The 4,149-nt window shown below is 48.3% G+C and overlaps 1 pseudogene; it reads right to left on the bottom strand.

The window, feature by feature from the left end:
- Nucleotides 1-1,245: 1,245 nt before the first annotated feature.
- On the bottom strand, nucleotides 1,246-1,739 carry LOC110596621 (annotated as a pseudogene).
- Nucleotides 1,740-4,149: the final 2,410 nt, after the last annotated feature.

Genomic DNA, 4,149 nt, shown 5'->3' with positions numbered 1-4,149 from the left:
TTAGGGATTCACGGCTCAGGCTTGGGTGAATAAAAGGTACAAAGGGAAGAAGAGCAGCTTTGTGGACATGTGGGTTAGGGTTGTTTTCTTCTGCTTTACTTCTGCATTTTTCAAATTTCCTTTAAAAATGACATGCTTTTTCTCCCTTATTGTTGCTTTCTACTCCAAGAAGTTGTTCTTAGTGTTACTGTGGAGGGGAGGCAGGGCCAGGGCTGATATTCACCCTGAGGGCAAGTTGCAGGGTTCCTAGGAAAAGGACTTCCTGTTGTTCTGGCTTTGGGGCTTCAGCCAGAGCTGAGGTGGGGTGGGGTGCAAGCTTAACGCCAGGGCTCCTTGGGGAAGGAGAAGGATGTTGGATTTCTGGAGGATTTCCAGGAAGATTTCCTGCTTAGACAAAAATAACACAAATGCAGGAAAAGGCTCTAGGGCTCAAGGAGAGGGGATGATGGACCAGAGTGGAGACTTTTGTGATGGAGGCTTATACAGAGAACAGCTGGGGAGCAGAGAGGCTTCCTTCTCGCTGTCCAGCTATCTTTCTCAAGTCAGCTAAGAGCATTTCTCCACTGCAGTGACAGGTTGGGAGCTGGAAGAGGGGACAAGTAAATTTTGTCATCCTCCCCCATCTCCCCATCCCCCCACCCCGTCTTCTTCTCCATTCTATATTTAGTATAATATCTCACGGTGGCCTGGACCGAGGGGTGGGGGTAGATAGTGGACAGTGGACTAGGAGGGCCATTTGGCAAAGGCTTCACATTTATATGGGGCCCAAATATAGACCTTAAATGTGTGGAGTCATGCACCTGTCACAGAGCTACACTCACCCTCACTCAGTGGCATCAGCAGAAGACATGCATCCTAAACTTGGCCCCATTACCAGCACTACAGTATGTCACAGATTCATATTATCTTCACTTGTGAATTGCCCCATTATGTTGCATTACATATGCATATATGCACATGTAAGTGTGTGATTGTGTATAGTAGGGGCGTGTCACGGGTTTAAATTTTTAAGTATAAACATTTGAAGTATACCACAATTTCTTTTTTTGTTGTTGTTGTTATTTAGTTTTTATTTCTCTGCAATCCAACTAGACGTGGAAGGGAATAAGGAAAATATGAACCCAAAGAATTGTAACGAGAGCACAAAGATTATAGGGATACTGCAAGCAAATAGGATGGAGGGGTTGCTCTCCTGAGCTACAGAAGGAATGATCTGGTAGTTTAAGATAAAACAAGTCAAATTTATTAGAGTTGTCTACAGTCAGCAACGATGATCTTCTTGCTGGTCTTGCCCTTCTTGGACCCAAAGCCCTCCATGAGTTGCACAACATTCATGCCCTCTTTCACCTTGCCAAAAACCACATGCTTGCCATCCAACCATTCAGTCTTAGTAGTGCGGATGAAAAACTGGGAACCATTTGTGTTGGGTCCAGCATTTGCCATGGACAAGATGCGGGGACCTATATGCTTCAAGATGAAGTTCTCATCATCAAATTTCTCCCCATAGATGGACTTGCCGCCAGTGCCATTATGGCGTGTAAAGTCACCACCCTGGCACATAAATCCTGGAATAATTCTGTGAAAGCAGGAACGCTTATAACCGAATCCTTTCTCTCCAGTGCTCAGAGCACGAAATTTTCTGCTATCTTTGGAACTTTGTCTGCAAACAGCTCGAAGGAGACGCAGCCCAAGGGCTTGCCTTAGACGGCGATGTCGAAGAACAAGGTGGGGTAGACCATGGCTGATGGGAAAAGGCTCAAGGCGGCGGTGTCTGCAAAGCCCACGATTTCTTTTTTTGAGTCAGTCTCACTGTTGCCCAAGCTGGAGTGCAGTGGCACAATCACAGCTCATGGCGGCTTCGACCTCCTGGGCTCAGGCATCCTTCCACTTCAGCCACCCAAGTAGCTGGGACTACAGATGCGAGTCATCATACCCAGCTCATTTTTTGATTTTTTTGGAGAGATGTCTTGCTATGTTGTGATCCTTCTACCTCAGCCTCCTAAGTAGCTAGAACTAAATACGCACCATACCATGCTCCGCTAATTTTTCTTCTTCTTTTTTGTAGCAACAAGAACTTGCTGTGTTGCCCAGACTGGTCTCCATCTCTTGGCCTCAAAGCAATCTTCCCACTTCAGCCTCCCAAAATGCAGGGATTATAGGTGTGAACCACTGAGCCCTGCCTATACCACAATTTTAGCACTCTTATTTTGTCATTTTAAAAAATATATCAGGAACCTTAAATATGGAAGTAGTAAACACATTTTTTTTTTTGAGTTGCAGTCTCACTCCATCGGTTGTCCAGGCTGGAGTTGCAGTGGCACGCCCACGGCCACCCCAGCGTCGGCCTGCTGGGCTCCAGTGATCCTTCTGCCTCAGTCTTCCAAACAGCCGGAACTACAGGCGCCTGCTACCACATTCGGCTAACTTTTGATTTATGGTAGAGATGGGTGGGGGGAGAGGTCTCGCCAAGTTGCCCGGGCTGGTCTCGAACCCGTGGGCTCCGGCAATCCACTCGCCTCAGCCTCCCACAGTGCTGGGATTACGGGCTGAGCCACCGAGCCCGGCTCACAGTCTTTAAAATAATAAAATGGAAGTAGTCTGGCTCTGTTTCTGCCTCTGAGAAGGGTAAGGAGCGCCCCAAGCAGGAGGCTCCGTGCCTGTCCTGGAGGGGCACTTGGACCGAGAGCTTCTGAGCTCGCCAGAGGGAGCTTTTCTTTCGCCGCCCCTGCCAGCCCTGGCTTCATCTGCATCACTCTGGCGGCCCCTGCTGGGCTGGCGGTGAAAGGCGACCAGATGGGGGGTGCCTGGAACGTGGGCTGGGAAAGGAGAGGCTGAGTGGGATGGGTGACCTGGTGGCAGCCTGAGGACCTTGGTGTCAGAAGGGACTCAAAGAAGAAGAACTCTGTTTATTTTCAAGGCCGTTGATGTCACGCTAGGAGTTTAAGAAATTGTTCTGATGTTGCTGCTGAGGAAGGGGGACAAGTCCACAGGCCCAAAGGCAAGGTGACTGAGCCCAGGGAGAGAAGTGTTCTGTGGCTGGGTGTGAATTCATGACTCAGTTTTTGCTCTGCTGCTTCCTGACTCCATAAGGTGACCACGAAGGGTCTGGCCTCTCTGAGCAGGGCAGCCATTCTCCTCCATGCAGCTGGTTGGGTCATGAACTCTCAGATTCAGAGAGAAGGAGCAGGAATTCTTGCTGAGGCCTCCTGGTCAAAACTGAGTTCTCTGATCCAGCTTTTACTAAAGAACCTTGATCTGAGAGTATACAGGAGCCTTAATAAGCCATTTAATTAAAATGCTTTCTTATTTTCCATGTGACCTTTATCCCTATGGGGTAGATGGTAGGATTCAGCCTCCCAAACCCTTTCCTGGGCACACTGGTGACCCAGTGGGTCCCAGTGAGTATTTGAGATAAAAATAATTTATGGGAGCCCCTGGCTTAGTGCAGCTGCTGTGGCTAGTGCCTTGGCTGAAGCTGATATCAAGTTATTGGGAAAATAGAGCCTTTTAAGTATGGCGAAGGCTCACTTCAAACGGACAGAGGTTTTAGTCATCATGAGTCAAGCAGTTTATGCCACCACAGCTTTCTGTCCTTTCTTCACCCTGATTCTCATCCAATATTGCAAATGGAAAATTTGAACTATAGAAAAAGCAACTTAGTTTAATATGCTCGAAGGACATTTGTGTGTGAAATTTTGGGCCCTTAGCCCAAATTCAGCCTCCCTAAATTCTGTCTTCCCTCTCTTGTATGTTACCCAGAGCCTACTGGGAACTGTGGCAGGGAACCCTTAGGTTCACAGGACAGAGGTTCCCGAAATCCTGCCCTCCTCCAATCACGGGCCCACGTTCGCTTTGGTGGGTTGTTTGCATAGGCCCTTGCTGTGGTTGTGAATTCAACCAGTTGAGGGTGGTCCGTTTTATCAATGGAAAACAGAGAGGAAAAGCAGATTTGTAATAAGAAGAAAAGCCCATTTCTAGAGCAGGTCTGTATCTAGGAATCAGGTTTGCTGTGACTCAGGGAAAAACTAAATTTGTTTGAAATGAGCTTTGAAGCCGGGCTCGGTGGCTCAGCCTGTAATCCCGCGCCTTTGGGAGGCGGAGGTGAGTGGATTGCCTGAGCCCGCGGGTTCGAGACCCACCTGGGCAGCA

This window comes from Carlito syrichta, unplaced genomic scaffold (genome assembly GCF_000164805.1).
Source record: "Carlito syrichta isolate Samal-C Ts95f unplaced genomic scaffold, Tarsius_syrichta-2.0.1 Scaffold311707, whole genome shotgun sequence".
Lineage (NCBI taxonomy): Eukaryota > Metazoa > Chordata > Mammalia > Primates > Tarsiidae > Carlito > Carlito syrichta.
This window is presented reverse-complemented; position numbering and strand designations above follow the sequence as displayed.